Source organism: Balaenoptera borealis (assembly GCF_965194805.1).
Source record: "Balaenoptera borealis genome assembly, chromosome: 10".
Lineage (NCBI taxonomy): Eukaryota > Metazoa > Chordata > Mammalia > Artiodactyla > Balaenopteridae > Balaenoptera > Balaenoptera borealis.
The window spans coordinates 40445694-40464207 of NC_138874.1; positions in this window are offsets into that span (position 1 = coordinate 40445694).

Sequence of the window (18514 nt, forward strand, 5' to 3'; positions counted from 1 at the left end):
CCTGCTGGATTGAATGGTGCCTCCATTTTTACTTTTAAACACAGCTCCTTTCTTTTCTCATTATTGGCTGTTACCCCTTTACGTCTCACCAGCAGGTAGAGGGTACACAGTTCTCTGAAACCCCTTCAGCATTTATTGTTTGTAGACTTTTTGCTGATGGTCAGTGGACTGGTGTAAGTTGAAACTTTTTGTAGATTAGATTGCATGGGTCTAACACTCCCTGAGGTTGAGCTTTTATCCATTTTCCTTTTTTTTTCAAAAGAGCGTGAGTAAAACGTAACTCTTCATATGCTCTTCTTGAAACATTTGCCTGTTTTGAATTTTTTTGTCCATTCCCTAGTTCAGCACAATTTTTTAGGGCAGGTGTCCTTTACAGCCCTGAGTCCTTGTGAATGTTAAGTGACCATTAGCTGTGATTGTAAAGCTGCTCTTGCAGGAAACGGCCACAAGGTGGCATCATTTCCCCTTTACCAAATTTGGTAACTGGGGAAACAGAGCCTTAATGGAGGTGGTGTTCTAGGTTGTAAATTAGAATGCAATGTGGCAGGAAAAAACCCTTTATGTTTATGTCTCATTACATCTTGTTCATATTTATAATTTACTTTTTATTTTTTATCCAAGCCAATTTGATTAAAATGGTTTGTTTGTTCGGTGTGCAAATGTGGTTCTTTCACACATATACGTGTATCTATTCTTCCTCGCATTCTTTTCCCATGTGGGTTATGGCACAATATTGAGTAGTTTTCTCCTGGTCTTCCTTATGTCTTTGGTGATTATATATTTCACATGGTTTGTATATCTCTGTTAACCTTAATATGGTAATGTATCCAATCCTCATCCCTTTCTATTTGGTGAACCATAAGTTTTTTAATGAATCTGTGATTGCCTTTCCCTGTGGAAATATCTTCATTGGTATCAATTTTTAAGTAACTCCAAAAAGTGATATGATAGGATATATGTCTTTTGCTTTCTCACTTACTACAGGTGGTGTGATTACGTCTAGACTCATCTATGGTGCTGCAAATGGCATTGTTTCATTTTTTTCACTAGCGAATATTCCATCTGTACATGGAGGAGTTCTTCTGTGTCCACCCATCTGTTGGTGGACTTTTTGGTTACTTCCATATCTTGGCTATTGTAATACTGTGCCATGCAGATTTGCCTGCCTGTGTCTTTCCAATTCTCTCTTCTTAGATTATAGGTCGAGGAGTGGGCCTGCTGGATCATATGGTAGCTCAATGTTTACCTTTTTAAGGCACCTCCATTCTGCTCTAGTTCGTGGCCCATTCCAACTTACGTCCCCCTTGAAGTTGAGGGTATGCATTTCTCTACAACACCTTCAGCATTTATTGTTTGTAGTTTTCTTGCTGATGGTTATTCTGACAAGTGTGATCTGAAACCTCTTTGTGGTTGAATTAGCACGTGCCTCATAATCCGTTGAAATTGAGCTTGAAGGCATGTCCTTTTTATTTTTCAAGCTATGATTACCCCTTAGTTCTTCAAAGTGTTCTCTTAAAGTATGTGTCACATTTTGAAATGTTTTGGCCATGACCTCCCTCAAGACATTTCGAAGGCAGGTTTCATTTACAGTTCTGCAGTACTTCTTCCTATGAAATGACCATTAGCACAGGCTTTAAAGCTGCTTTTGCAGGTAACTGCCAGAGGGCGGCAGCCTTTCTATGTTCCCCACCCTTGTAACTAGGGGAAAGCCCTTGCGGCCTGTGGTGTTTCTGGGTTATAAATTAGAGTGGAGCGTGCCTGGACAAACCCACACAAGCTGATGTCTCTTTACTTTTGTTGGATTTTTAAATTTAATTTTTATTTTTTATTGGAGTAAATTTCCACTGTGTACGTGGACCACTTCGACTTTGTGCATTCCTCGGTTGATGGACATTTTCATTGCTTCCAATTGTTGGCTATGGTAAATATTGTTGGAGTGCATGATTGCCAGCCTGTGACTTTTTGATCCTCATTTTCTCAGGTGATAGGCCCAGCAGTGGGTGTGATTCATTGACTGGTAGCACCGTGTTTCCCTTTTCCAAGCACCTACTTTGTGTTTTCATTAGTGGCTCTTACCACGTCCCCCTTAGAATCGAGGGTACGCATTTCTCCACAATCGCTTCAGCATTTATTGTTTGCAGCATTTATGCTAATGGCCCTTCTGGCTGCTGTGAGCTGATAGGTTTTTATAATTTGGGTTTGCATGTCTCTGAAAATTCGTAAAACTCATCATTTTTCTCCGCCGTTTTCTTTTCTGTTCAAAAAAGGAAACAATTGGGAATACAATATAACTCTTGAAATTGTCTTCTTGGAAGGTTGCCCTCTGTTTAATTTTTTGGTCAATTTTCCACCCCAGAATTTTTTTAGAGAGCAGGTGTCATTTCCCGAACTGCAAGTTTGGTGAATATTTAGTGACCTTTAGCAATGGGTTTAAAGGTGATGTTGTGGGAGGTGGCCTCAAGCAGGCAGCATTTGTCCATTCCCAAATCTGGGTATTAGGGCAGCAGAGCCTTTCTGGAAGTCGTGTTCCTAGGTTGTAAATTACATTGGAATATGCATGGAGAAACCCCCATTAGTTTATGTCTCATTATTTCTTCTTGGTTTTAAATTTTTTTTTTAGTTGGGGTAAAGCTTAGAATATTGTTTGTCCTAGATGTACACAATCTGGTTCATTTGTACGTTATATATGTGTATTCAAGTACAGATCGTCTTCCCATGTAAAATGTTACAGAGGGTTCCACACACCTCCCTTGCTATATAGTCGGTCTTTTTGAGATATGTATAAAATATGTGTTTGTATACATATAGTAACACTAATCTTAATTTATCCATTCCCCCCACCTTTCCTTTTAGATGAGCATAGTTTGTTTTCTAAGTCTGTGAGTGTCTTTCTCTGTGGAAATATGTTCATTTGTGTCAGTTATTAGATAACGCCTATAAGTGATATCATAGAATATAGGTCTTTTGCTTTCCGACTTACCTCATGTTTCGTGATTATTTCCAGACTCATTTGTGGTGCCTCAGAGAGCAATGCTTCATTGTCTTCCATGGCTAATATTCCATTGTGTACATGGACCACTTCTTTATCCATTCACCTGTTGTTGGACATTTTGATTGCTTCACTGTCTTGGCTATTGTGAATAAGGCTGCACTGCAGCTTTTGCGGCCTGTGTCTTCTCGATTCTTGTCTTCTCAGGTGAGACGTCCAATGTTGCGCCTGCTGGATTGAATGGTGCCTCCATTTTTACTTTTAAACACAGCTCCTTTCTTTTCTCATTATTGGCTGTTACCCCTTTACGTCTCACCAGCAGGTAGAGGGTACACAGTTCTCTGAAACCCCTTCAGCCTTTATTGTTTGTAGACTTTTTGCTGATGGTCAGTCGACTGGTGTAAGTGGAAACTTTTTGTAGAGTAGATTGCATGCGTCTAACACTCCCTGAGGTTGAGCTTTTATCCATTTTCCTTTTTTTGAAAAAGAGTGTGAGTAAAACTTAACTCTTCATAATCTCTTCTTGAAACATTTGCCTGTTTTGAATTTGTTTGTCCATTCCCTACTTCAGCACCAATTTTTAGGGCAAGTGTCCTTTACAGCCCTGAGTCCTTGTGAATGTTAAGTGACCATTAGCTGTGAGTTTAAAGCTGCTCTTGCAGGAAACGGCCACAAGGTGGCAGCATTTCTCCTTTACCAAATTTGTTTACTAGGGAAACAGAGCCTTAATGGAAGTGGTGTTCTAGGTTGTATATTAGAATGGAATATGCCAGGAAAAAGCCCTTTAGTTTATGTCTCATTACTTCTTGTTCATATTTGTAATTTACTTTTTATTTTTTATCCCAGCAAATTTGATTACAATGGTTTGTTTGTTCTAGGTGTGCAAGATGTGGTTCTTTCACACATACACGTGTATCTATTCTTCCTCGCATCCTTTTCCCATGTAGGTTATGGCACAATGTTGAGTAGTCCCTCTCCTGGTCTTCCGTACGTCTTTGGTGGTTATATATTTCACATGGTTTGTATATCTTTGTTAACCCCAATATGGTAATGTAACCAATCCTCATCCCTTTCTATTTAGTGAACCATAAGTTTTTTTAATGAATCTGTGATTGCCTTTCTCTGTGGAAATATCTTCATTGGTATCAATTTTTAAGTAACTCCAAAAAGTGATATGATAGGATATGTGTCTTTTGCTTTCTCACTGACTACAGGTGGCGTGATTACGTCTAGACTCATCTATGGTGCTGCAAATGGCATTGTTTCATTTTTTTCACTAGCGAATATTCCATCTGTACATGGAGGAGTTCTTCTGTGTCCACCCATCTGTTGGTGGACTTTTTGGTTCCTTCCATATCTTGGCTATTGTAATACTGTGCCATGCAGATTTGCCTGCCTGTGTCTTTCCAATTCTCTCTTCTTAGATTATAGGTCGAGGAGTGGGCCTGCTGGATCATATGGTAGCTCAATGTTGACCTTTTTAATGCACCTCCATTCTGTTCTATTTCGTGGCCCTTTCCAAGTTACGTCCCCCTTGAAGTTGAGGGTATGCATTTCTCTACAACACCTTCAGCATTTATTGTTTGTAGTTTTCTTGCTGATGGTTATTCTGACAATTGTGATCTGATACCTCTTTGTGGTTGAATTCGCACGTGCCTCATAATCCTTTGAAATTGAGCTTGAAGGCAAGTCCTATTTATTTTTCAAGCTGAGATTAACCCTTAGTTCTTCAAAGTGCTCTCTTAAAGTATGTGTCACATTTTTAAATGTTTTGGCCATTACCTCCCTCAAGACATTTTGAGAGCAGGTTTCATTTATAGTCCTGCATTATTTCTTCCTATGAAATGACCATTAGCACAGGCTTTAAAGCTGGTTTTGCAGGTAACTGCCATAGGGTGGCAGCCTTTCTATGTTCCCCACCCTTGTAACTAGGGGAAAGCCCTTGCGGACTGTGGTGTTTCTCGGTTTTAAATTAGAGTGGAGTGTGCCTGGACAAACCCACGCAAGCTGATGTCTCCTTACTTTTTTTGGATTTTTAAATGTAATTTTTATTTTTTATTGGAGTAATTTTCCACTGTGTACGTGGACCACTTCTACTTTGTGCATTCCTCAGTTGATGGACATTTTCATTGCTTCCAAGTGTTGGCTATGGTAAATATTGTTGGAGTGCAGGATTGCCAGCCTGTGACTTTTTGATTCTCATTTTCTCAGGTGATAGGCCCAGCACTGGGTGTGACTGACTGACTGGTAGCACCGTTTTTCCCTTTTCAAAGCACCTTCTGTTTGTTTTCATTAGTGGCACTTACCACGTCCCCTTTAGAATCGAGGGTACACATTTCTCCACAATCGCTTCAGCATTTATTGTTTGCAGCATTTATGCTAATGGCCCTTCTGGCTGCTGTGAGCTGATAGATTTTTATAATTTGGGTTTGCATGTCTCTGAAAATTCGTAAAACTCATCATATTTCTCCGCCGTTTTCTTTTCTGTTAAAAAAAGGAAACAATTGGGAATACAATATATCTCTTGAAATTGTCTTCTTGGAAGGTTGCCCTCTGTTTAATTTTTTGGTCAATTTTCCACCCCAGAATTTTTTTAGAGAGCAGGTGTCATTTCCCGAACTGCAAGTTTGGTGAATATTTAGTGACCTTTAGCAATGGGTTTAAAGGTGATGTTGTGGGAAGTGGCCTCAAGCAGGCAGCATTTCTCCATTCCCAAATCTGGGTATTAGGGCAGCAGAGCCTTTCTGGAAGTCGTGTTCCTAGGTTGTAAATTACATTGGAATGTGCATGGAGAAACCCCCATAAGTTTATGTCTCATTATTTCTTCTTGGTTTTAAATTTTTTTTTAATTGTGGTAAATCTTAGAATATTGTTTGTCCTAGGTTTACACAATCTGGTTCATTTGTACATTATATATGTCTATTCAAGTACAGATCCTCTTCCCATGTAAAATGTTACAGAGGGTTCCACACACCTCCCTTGCTATATAGTCGGTCTTTTTGAGATATGTATATAATATTTGTTTGTATACATATAGTAACACTAATCTTAATTTATCCATTCCCCCCACCTTTCCTTTTAGATGAGCATAGTTTGTTTTCTAAGTCTGTGAGTGTCTTTCTCTGTGGAAATATGTTCATTTGTGTCAGTTATTAGATAACGCCTATAAGTGATATCATAGAATATAGGTCTTTTGCTTTCCGACTTACCTCATGTTTCGTGATTGTCTCCAGACTCATTTGTGGTGCCTCAAAGAGCAATGGTTCATTGTTTTCCATGGCTAATATTCCATTGTGTACATGGACCACTTCTTTTTTATCCATTCACCTCTTGTTGGACATTTTGATTGCTTCACTGTCTTGGCTATTGTGAATAAGGCTGCACTGCAGCTTTTGCGGCCTGTGTCTTCTCGATTCTTGTCTTCTCAGGTGAGACGTCCAATGACGCGCCTGCTGGATTGAATGGTGCCTCCATTTTTACTTTTAAACACAGCTCCTTTCTTTTCTCATTATTGGCTGTTACCCCTTTACGTCTCACCAGCAGGTAGAGGGTACACAGTTCTCTGAAACCCCTTCAGCATTTATTGTTTGTAGACTTTTTGCTGATGGTCAGTGGACTGGTGTAAGTTGAAACTTTTTGTAGATTAGATTGCATGGGTCTAACACTCCCTGAGGTTGAGCTTTTATCCATTTTCCTTTTTTTTTCAAAAGAGCGTGAGTAAAACGTAACTCTTCATATGCTCTTCTTGAAACATTTGCCTGTTTTGAATTTTTTTGTCCATTCCCTAGTTCAGCACAATTTTTTAGGGCAGGTGTCCTTTACAGCCCTGAGTCCTTGTGAATGTTAAGTGACCATTAGCTGTGATTGTAAAGCTGCTCTTGCAGGAAACGGCCACAAGGTGGCATCATTTCCCCTTTACCAAATTTGGTAACTGGGGAAACAGAGCCTTAATGGAGGTGGTGTTCTAGGTTGTAAATTAGAATGCAATGTGGCAGGAAAAAACCCTTTATGTTTATGTCTCATTACATCTTGTTCATATTTATAATTTACTTTTTATTTTTTATCCAAGCCAATTTGATTAAAATGGTTTGTTTGTTCGGTGTGCAAATGTGGTTCTTTCACACATATACGTGTATCTATTCTTCCTCGCATTCTTTTCCCATGTGGGTTATGGCACAATATTGAGTAGTTTTCTCCTGGTCTTCCTTATGTCTTTGGTGATTATATATTTCACATGGTTTGTATATCTCTGTTAACCTTAATATGGTAATGTATCCAATCCTCATCCCTTTCTATTTGGTGAACCATAAGTTTTTTAATGAATCTGTGATTGCCTTTCCCTGTGGAAATATCTTCATTGGTATCAATTTTTAAGTAACTCCAAAAAGTGATATGATAGGATATATGTCTTTTGCTTTCTCACTTACTACAGGTGGTGTGATTACGTCTAGACTCATCTATGGTGCTGCAAATGGCATTGTTTCATTTTTTTCACTAGCGAATATTCCATCTGTACATGGAGGAGTTCTTCTGTGTCCACCCATCTGTTGGTGGACTTTTTGGTTACTTCCATATCTTGGCTATTGTAATACTGTGCCATGCAGATTTGCCTGCCTGTGTCTTTCCAATTCTCTCTTCTTAGATTATAGGTCGAGGAGTGGGCCTGCTGGATCATATGGTAGCTCAATGTTTACCTTTTTAAGGCACCTCCATTCTGCTCTAGTTCGTGGCCCATTCCAACTTACGTCCCCCTTGAAGTTGAGGGTATGCATTTCTCTACAACACCTTCAGCATTTATTGTTTGTAGTTTTCTTGCTGATGGTTATTCTGACAAGTGTGATCTGAAACCTCTTTGTGGTTGAATTAGCACGTGCCTCATAATCCGTTGAAATTGAGCTTGAAGGCATGTCCTTTTTATTTTTCAAGCTATGATTACCCCTTAGTTCTTCAAAGTGTTCTCTTAAAGTATGTGTCACATTTTGAAATGTTTTGGCCATGACCTCCCTCAAGACATTTCGAAGGCAGGTTTCATTTACAGTTCTGCAGTACTTCTTCCTATGAAATGACCATTAGCACAGGCTTTAAAGCTGCTTTTGCAGGTAACTGCCAGAGGGCGGCAGCCTTTCTATGTTCCCCACCCTTGTAACTAGGGGAAAGCCCTTGCGGCCTGTGGTGTTTCTGGGTTATAAATTAGAGTGGAGCGTGCCTGGACAAACCCACACAAGCTGATGTCTCTTTACTTTTGTTGGATTTTTAAATTTAATTTTTATTTTTTATTGGAGTAAATTTCCACTGTGTACGTGGACCACTTCGACTTTGTGCATTCCTCGGTTGATGGACATTTTCATTGCTTCCAATTGTTGGCTATGGTAAATATTGTTGGAGTGCATGATTGCCAGCCTGTGACTTTTTGATCCTCATTTTCTCAGGTGATAGGCCCAGCAGTGGGTGTGATTCATTGACTGGTAGCACCGTGTTTCCCTTTTCCAAGCACCTACTTTGTGTTTTCATTAGTGGCTCTTACCACGTCCCCCTTAGAATCGAGGGTACGCATTTCTCCACAATCGCTTCAGCATTTATTGTTTGCAGCATTTATGCTAATGGCCCTTCTGGCTGCTGTGAGCTGATAGGTTTTTGTAATTTGGGTTTGCATGTCTCTGAAAATTCGTAAAACTCATCATTTTTCTCCGCCGTTTTCTTTTCTGTTCAAAAAAGGAAACAATTGGGAATACAATATAACTCTTGAAATTGTCTTCTTGGAAGGTTGCCCTCTGTTTAATTTTTTGGTCAATTTTCCACCCCAGAATTTTTTTAGAGAGCAGGTGTCATTTCCCGAACTGCAAGTTTGGTGAATATTTAGTGACCTTTAGCAATGGGTTTAAAGGTGATGTTGTGGGAGGTGGCCTCAAGCAGGCAGCATTTGTCCATTCCCAAATCTGGGTATTAGGGCAGCAGAGCCTTTCTGGAAGTCGTGTTCCTAGGTTGTAAATTACATTGGAATATGCATGGAGAAACCCCCATTAGTTTATGTCTCATTATTTCTTCTTGGTTTTAAATTTTTTTTTTAGTTGGGGTAAAGCTTAGAATATTGTTTGTCCTAGATGTACACAATCTGGTTCATTTGTACGTTATATATGTGTATTCAAGTACAGATCGTCTTCCCATGTAAAATGTTACAGAGGGTTCCACACACCTCCCTTGCTATATAGTCGGTCTTTTTGAGATATGTATAAAATATGTGTTTGTATACATATAGTAACACTAATCTTAATTTATCCATTCCCCCCACCTTTCCTTTTAGATGAGCATAGTTTGTTTTCTAAGTCTGTGAGTGTCTTTCTCTGTGGAAATATGTTCATTTGTGTCAGTTATTAGATAACGCCTATAAGTGATATCATAGAATATAGGTCTTTTGCTTTCCGACTTACCTCATGTTTCGTGATTATTTCCAGACTCATTTGTGGTGCCTCAGAGAGCAATGCTTCATTGTCTTCCATGGCTAATATTCCATTGTGTACATGGACCACTTCTTTATCCATTCACCTGTTGTTGGACATTTTGATTGCTTCACTGTCTTGGCTATTGTGAATAAGGCTGCACTGCAGCTTTTGCGGCCTGTGTCTTCTCGATTCTTGTCTTCTCAGGTGAGACGTCCAATGTTGCGCCTGCTGGATTGAATGGTGCCTCCATTTTTACTTTTAAACACAGCTCCTTTCTTTTCTCATTATTGGCTGTTACCCCTTTACGTCTCACCAGCAGGTAGAGGGTACACAGTTCTCTGAAACCCCTTCAGCCTTTATTGTTTGTAGACTTTTTGCTGATGGTCAGTCGACTGGTGTAAGTGGAAACTTTTTGTAGATTAGATTGCATGCGTCTAACACTCCCTGAGGTTGAGCTTTTATCCATTTTCCTTTTTTTGAAAAAGAGTGTGAGTAAAACTTAACTCTTCATAATCTCTTCTTGAAACATTTGCCTGTTTTGAATTTGTTTGTCCATTCCCTACTTCAGCACCAATTTTTAGGGCAAGTGTCCTTTACAGCCCTGAGTCCTTGTGAATGTTAAGTGACCATTAGCTGTGAGTTTAAAGCTGCTCTTGCAGGAAACGGCCACAAGGTGGCAGCATTTCTCCTTTACCAAATTTGTTTACTAGGGAAACAGAGCCTTAATGGAAGTGGTGTTCTAGGTTGTATATTAGAATGGAATATGCCAGGAAAAAGCCCTTTAGTTTATGTCTCATTACTTCTTGTTCATATTTGTAATTTACTTTTTATTTTTTATCCCAGCAAATTTGATTACAATGGTTTGTTTGTTCTAGGTGTGCAAGATGTGGTTCTTTCACACATATACGTGTATCTATTCTTCCTCGCATCCTTTTCCCATGTAGGTTATGGCACAATGTTGAGTAGTCCCTCTCCTGGTCTTCCGTACGTCTTTGGTGGTTATATATTTCACATGGTTTGTATATCTTTGTTAACCCCAATATGGTAATGTAACCAATCCTCATCCCTTTCTATTTAGTGAACCATAAGTTTTTTTAATGAATCTGTGATTGCCTTTCTCTGTGGAAATATCTTCATTGGTATCAATTTTTAAGTAACTCCAAAAAGTGATATGATAGGATATGTGTCTTTTGCTTTCTCACTGACTACAGGTGGCGTGATTACGTCTAGACTCATCTATGGTGCTGCAAATGGCATTGTTTCATTTTTTTCACTAGCGAATATTCCATCTGTACATGGAGGAGTTCTTCTGTGTCCACCCATCTGTTGGTGGACTTTTTGGTTCCTTCCATATCTTGGCTATTGTAATACTGTGCCATGCAGATTTGCCTGCCTGTGTCTTTCCAATTCTCTCTTCTTAGATTATAGGTCGAGGAGTGGGCCTGCTGGATCATATGGTAGCTCAATGTTGACCTTTTTAATGCACCTCCATTCTGTTCTATTTCGTGGCCCTTTCCAAGTTACGTCCCCCTTGAAGTTGAGGGTATGCATTTCTCTACAACACCTTCAGCATTTATTGTTTGTAGTTTTCTTGCTGATGGTTATTCTGACAATTGTGATCTGATACCTCTTTGTGGTTGAATTCGCACGTGCCTCATAATCCTTTGAAATTGAGCTTGAAGGCAAGTCCTATTTATTTTTCAAGCTGAGATTAACCCTTAGTTCTTCAAAGTGCTCTCTTAAAGTATGTGTCACATTTTTAAATGTTTTGGCCATTACCTCCCTCAAGACATTTTGAGAGCAGGTTTCATTTATAGTCCTGCATTATTTCTTCCTATGAAATGACCATTAGCACAGGCTTTAAAGCTGGTTTTGCAGGTAACTGCCATAGGGTGGCAGCCTTTCTATGTTCCCCACCCTTGTAACTAGGGGAAAGCCCTTGCGGACTGTGGTGTTTCTCGGTTTTAAATTAGAGTGGAGTGTGCCTGGACAAACCCACGCAAGCTGATGTCTCCTTACTTTTTTTGGATTTTTAAATGTAATTTTTATTTTTTATTGGAGTAATTTTCCACTGTGTACGTGGACCACTTCTACTTTGTGCATTCCTCAGTTGATGGACATTTTCATTGCTTCCAAGTGTTGGCTATGGTAAATATTGTTGGAGTGCAGGATTGCCAGCCTGTGACTTTTTGATTCTCATTTTCTCAGGTGATAGGCCCAGCACTGGGTGTGACTGACTGACTGGTAGCACCGTTTTTCCCTTTTCAAAGCACCTTCTGTTTGTTTTCATTAGTGGCACTTACCACGTCCCCTTTAGAATCGAGGGTACACATTTCTCCACAATCGCTTCAGCATTTATTGTTTGCAGCATTTATGCTAATGGCCCTTCTGGCTGCTGTGAGCTGATAGATTTTTATAATTTGGGTTTGCATGTCTCTGAAAATTCGTAAAACTCATCATATTTCTCCGCCGTTTTCTTTTCTGTTAAAAAAAGGAAACAATTGGGAATACAATATATCTCTTGAAATTGTCTTCTTGGAAGGTTGCCCTCTGTTTAATTTTTTGGTCAATTTTCCACCCCAGAATTTTTTTAGAGAGCAGGTGTCATTTCCCGAACTGCAAGTTTGGTGAATATTTAGTGACCTTTAGCAATGGGTTTAAAGGTGATGTTGTGGGAAGTGGCCTCAAGCAGGCAGCATTTCTCCATTCCCAAATCTGGGTATTAGGGCAGCAGAGCCTTTCTGGAAGTCGTGTTCCTAGGTTGTAAATTACATTGGAATGTGCATGGAGAAACCCCCATAAGTTTATGTCTCATTATTTCTTCTTGGTTTTAAATTTTTTTTTAATTGTGGTAAATCTTAGAATATTGTTTGTCCTAGGTTTACACAATCTGGTTCATTTGTACATTATATATGTCTATTCAAGTACAGATCCTCTTCCCATGTAAAATGTTACAGAGGGTTCCACACACCTCCCTTGCTATATAGTCGGTCTTTTTGAGATATGTATATAATATTTGTTTGTATACATATAGTAACACTAATCTTAATTTATCCATTCCCCCCACCTTTCCTTTTAGATGAGCATAGTTTGTTTTCTAAGTCTGTGAGTGTCTTTCTCTGTGGAAATATGTTCATTTGTGTCAGTTATTAGATAACGCCTATAAGTGATATCATAGAATATAGGTCTTTTGCTTTCCGACTTACCTCATGTTTCGTGATTGTCTCCAGACTCATTTGTGGTGCCTCAAAGAGCAATGGTTCATTGTTTTCCATGGCTAATATTCCATTGTGTACATGGACCACTTCTTTTTTATCCATTCACCTCTTGTTGGACATTTTGATTGCTTCACTGTCTTGGCTATTGTGAATAAGGCTGCACTGCAGCTTTTGCGGCCTGTGTCTTCTCGATTCTTGTCTTCTCAGGTGAGACGTCCAATGACGCGCCTGCTGGATTGAATGGTGCCTCCATTTTTACTTTTAAACACAGCTCCTTTCTTTTCTCATTATTGGCTGTTACCCCTTTACGTCTCACCAGCAGGTAGAGGGTACACAGTTCTCTGAAACCCCTTCAGCATTTATTGTTTGTAGACTTTTTGCTGATGGTCAGTGGACTGGTGTAAGTTGAAACTTTTTGTAGATTAGATTGCATGGGTCTAACACTCCCTGAGGTTGAGCTTTTATCCATTTTCCTTTTTTTTTCAAAAGAGCGTGAGTAAAACGTAACTCTTCATATGCTCTTCTTGAAACATTTGCCTGTTTTGAATTTTTTTGTCCATTCCCTAGTTCAGCACAATTTTTTAGGGCAGGTGTCCTTTACAGCCCTGAGTCCTTGTGAATGTTAAGTGACCATTAGCTGTGATTGTAAAGCTGCTCTTGCAGGAAACGGCCACAAGGTGGCATCATTTCCCCTTTACCAAATTTGGTAACTGGGGAAACAGAGCCTTAATGGAGGTGGTGTTCTAGGTTGTAAATTAGAATGCAATGTGGCAGGAAAAAACCCTTTATGTTTATGTCTCATTACATCTTGTTCATATTTATAATTTACTTTTTATTTTTTATCCAAGCCAATTTGATTAAAATGGTTTGTTTGTTCGGTGTGCAAATGTGGTTCTTTCACACATATACGTGTATCTATTCTTCCTCGCATTCTTTTCCCATGTGGGTTATGGCACAATATTGAGTAGTTTTCTCCTGGTCTTCCTTATGTCTTTGGTGATTATATATTTCACATGGTTTGTATATCTCTGTTAACCTTAATATGGTAATGTATCCAATCCTCATCCCTTTCTATTTGGTGAACCATAAGTTTTTTAATGAATCTGTGATTGCCTTTCCCTGTGGAAATATCTTCATTGGTATCAATTTTTAAGTAACTCCAAAAAGTGATATGATAGGATATATGTCTTTTGCTTTCTCACTTACTACAGGTGGTGTGATTACGTCTAGACTCATCTATGGTGCTGCAAATGGCATTGTTTCATTTTTTTCACTAGCGAATATTCCATCTGTACATGGAGGAGTTCTTCTGTGTCCACCCATCTGTTGGTGGACTTTTTGGTTACTTCCATATCTTGGCTATTGTAATACTGTGCCATGCAGATTTGCCTGCCTGTGTCTTTCCAATTCTCTCTTCTTAGATTATAGGTCGAGGAGTGGGCCTGCTGGATCATATGGTAGCTCAATGTTGACCTTTTTAAGGCACCTCCATTCTGCTCTAGTTCGTGGCCCATTCCAACTTACGTCCCCCTTGAAGTTGAGGGTATGCATTTCTCTACAACACCTTCAGCATTTATTGTTTGTAGTTTTCTTGCTGATGGTTATTCTGACAAGTGTGATCTGAAACCTCTTTGTGGTTGAATTAGCACGTGCCTCATAATCCGTTGAAATTGAGCTTGAAGGCATGTCCTTTTTATTTTTCAAGCTATGATTACCCCTTAGTTCTTCAAAGTGTTCTCTTAAAGTATGTGTCACATTTTGAAATGTTTTGGCCATGACCTCCCTCAAGACATTTCGAAGGCAGGTTTCATTTACAGTTCTGCAGTACTTCTTCCTATGAAATGACCATTAGCACAGGCTTTAAAGCTGCTTTTGCAGGTAACTGCCAGAGGGCGGCAGCCTTTCTATGTTCCCCACCCTTGTAACTAGGGGAAAGCCCTTGCGGCCTGTGGTGTTTCTGGGTTATAAATTAGAGTGGAGCGTGCCTGGACAAACCCACACAAGCTGATGTCTCTTTACTTTTGTTGGATTTTTAAATTTAATTTTTATTTTTTATTGGAGTAAATTTCCACTGTGTACGTGGACCACTTCGACTTTGTGCATTCCTCGGTTGATGGACATTTTCATTGCTTCCAATTGTTGGCTATGGTAAATATTGTTGGAGTGCATGATTGCCAGCCTGTGACTTTTTGATCCTCATTTTCTCAGGTGATAGGCCCAGCAGTGGGTGTGATTCATTGACTGGTAGCACCGTGTTTCCCTTTTCCAAGCACCTACTTTGTGTTTTCATTAGTGGCTCTTACCACGTCCCCCTTAGAATCGAGGGTACGCATTTCTCCACAATCGCTTCAGCATTTATTGTTTGCAGCATTTATGCTAATGGCCCTTCTGGCTGCTGTGAGCTGATAGGTTTTTGTAATTTGGGTTTGCATGTCTCTGAAAATTCGTAAAACTCATCATTTTTCTCCGCCGTTTTCTTTTCTGTTCAAAAAAGGAAACAATTGGGAATACAATATAACTCTTGAAATTGTCTTCTTGGAAGGTTGCCCTCTGTTTAATTTTTTGGTCAATTTTCCACCCCAGAATTTTTTTAGAGAGCAGGTGTCATTTCCCGAACTGCAAGTTTGGTGAATATTTAGTGACCTTTAGCAATGGGTTTAAAGGTGATGTTGTGGGAGGTGGCCTCAAGCAGGCAGCATTTGTCCATTCCCAAATCTGGGTATTAGGGCAGCAGAGCCTTTCTGGAAGTCGTGTTCCTAGGTTGTAAATTACATTGGAATATGCATGGAGAAACCCCCATTAGTTTATGTCTCATTATTTCTTCTTGGTTTTAAATTTTTTTTTTAGTTGGGGTAAAGCTTAGAATATTGTTTGTCCTAGATGTACACAATCTGGTTCATTTGTACGTTATATATGTGTATTCAAGTACAGATCGTCTTCCCATGTAAAATGTTACAGAGGGTTCCACACACCTCCCTTGCTATATAGTCGGTCTTTTTGAGATATGTATAAAATATGTGTTTGTATACATATAGTAACACTAATCTTAATTTATCCATTCCCCCCACCTTTCCTTTTAGATGAGCATAGTTTGTTTTCTAAGTCTGTGAGTGTCTTTCTCTGTGGAAATATGTTCATTTGTGTCAGTTATTAGATAACGCCTATAAGTGATATCATAGAATATAGGTCTTTTGCTTTCCGACTTACCTCATGTTTCGTGATTATTTCCAGACTCATTTGTGGTGCCTCAGAGAGCAATGCTTCATTGTCTTCCATGGCTAATATTCCATTGTGTACATGGACCACTTCTTTATCCATTCACCTGTTGTTGGACATTTTGATTGCTTCACTGTCTTGGCTATTGTGAATAAGGCTGCACTGCAGCTTTTGCGGCCTGTGTCTTCTCGATTCTTGTCTTCTCAGGTGAGACGTCCAATGTTGCGCCTGCTGGATTGAATGGTGCCTCCATTTTTACTTTTAAACACAGCTCCTTTCTTTTCTCATTATTGGCTGTTACCCCTTTACGTCTCACCAGCAGGTAGAGGGTACACAGTTCTCTGAAACCCCTTCAGCCTTTATTGTTTGTAGACTTTTTGCTGATGGTCAGTCGACTGGTGTAAGTGGAAACTTTTTGTAGATTAGATTGCATGCGTCTAACACTCCCTGAGGTTGAGCTTTTATCCATTTTCCTTTTTTTGAAAAAGAGTGTGAGTAAAACTTAACTCTTCATAATCTCTTCTTGAAACATTTGCCTGTTTTGAATTTGTTTGTCCATTCCCTACTTCAGCACCAATTTTTAGGGCAAGTGTCCTTTACAGCCCTGAGTCCTTGTGAATGTTAAGTGACCATTAGCTGTGAGTTTAAAGCTGCTCTTGCAGGAAACGGCCACAAGGTGGCAGCATTTCTCCTTTACCAAATTTGTTTACTAGGGAAACAGAGCCTTAATGGAAGTGGTGTTCTAGGTTGTATATTAGAATGGAATATGCCAGGAAAAAGCCCTTTAGTTTATGTCTCATTACTTCTTGTTCATATTTGTAATTTACTTTTTATTTTTTATCCCAGCAAATTTGATTACAATGGTTTGTTTGTTCTAGGTGTGCAAGATGTGGTTCTTTCACACATATACGTGTATCTATTCTTCCTCGCATCCTTTTCCCATGTAGGTTATGGCACAATGTTGAGTAGTCCCTCTCCTGGTCTTCCGTACGTCTTTGGTGGTTATATATTTCACATGGTTTGTATATCTTTGTTAACCCCAATATGGTAATGTAACCAATCCTCATCCCTTTCTATTTAGTGAACCATAAGTTTTTTTAATGAATCTGTGATTGCCTTTCTCTGTGGAAATATCTTCATTGGTATCAATTTTTAAGTAACTCCAAAAAGTGATATGATAGGATATGTGTCTTTTGCTTTCTCACTGACTACAGGTGGCGTGATTACGTCTAGACTCATCTATGGTGCTGCAAATGGCATTGTTTCATTTTTTTCACTAGCGAATATTCCATCTGTACATGGAGGAGTTCTTCTGTGTCCACCCATCTGTTGGTGGACTTTTTGGTTCCTTCCATATCTTGGCTATTGTAATACTGTGCCATGCAGATTTGCCTGCCTGTGTCTTTCCAATTCTCTCTTCTTAGATTATAGGTCGAGGAGTGGGCCTGCTGGATCATATGGTAGCTCAATGTTGACCTTTTTAATGCACCTCCATTCTGTTCTATTTCGTGGCCCTTTCCAAGTTACGTCCCCCTTGAAGTTGAGGGTATGCATTTCTCTACAACACCTTCAGCATTTATTGTTTGTAGTTTTCTTGCTGATGGTTATTCTGACAATTGTGATCTGATACCTCTTTGTGGTTGAATTCGCACGTGCCTCATAATCCTTTGAAATTGAGCTTGAAGGCAAGTCCTATTTATTTTTCAAGCTGAGATTAACCCTTAGTTCTTCAAAGTGCTCTCTTAAAGTATGTGTCACATTTTTAAATGTTTTGGCCATTACCTCCCTCAAGACATTTTGAGAGCAGGTTTCATTTATAGTCCTGCATTATTTCTTCCTATGAAATGACCATTAGCACAGGCTTTAAAGCTGGTTTTGCAGGTAACTGCCATAGGGTGGCAGCCTTTCTATGTTCCCCACCCTTGTAACTAGGGGAAAGCCCTTGCGGACTGTGGTGTTTCTCGGTTTTAAATTAGAGTGGAGTGTGCCTGGACAAACCCACGCAAGCTGATGTCTCCTTACTTTTTTTGGATTTTTAAATGTAATTTTTATTTTTTATTGGAGTAATTTTCCACTGTGTACGTGGACCACTTCTACTTTGTGCATTCCTCAGTTGATGGACATTTTCATTGCTTCCAAGTGTTGGCTATGGTAAATATTGTTGGAGTGCAGGATTGCCAGCCTGTGACTTTTTGATTCTCATTTTCTCAGGTGATAGGCCCAGCACTGGGTGTGACTGACTGACTGGTAGCACCGTTTTTCCCTTTTCAAAGCACCTTCTGTTTGTTTTCATTAGTGGCACTTACCACGTCCCCTTTAGAATCGAGGGTACACATTTCTCCACAATCGCTTCAGCATTTATTGTTTGCAGCATTTATGCTAATGGCCCTTCTGGCTGCTGTGAGCTGATAGATTTTTATAATTTGGGTTTGCATGTCTCTGAAAATTCGTAAAACTCATCATATTTCTCCGCCGTTTTCTTTTCTGTTAAAAAAAGGAAACAATTGGGAATACAATATATCTCTTGAAATTGTCTTCTTGGAAGGTTGCCCTCTGTTTAACTTTGTGGTCAATTTTCCACCCCAGAATTTTTTTAGAGAGCAGGTGTCATTTCCCGAACTGCAAGTTTGGTGAATATTTAGTGACCTTTA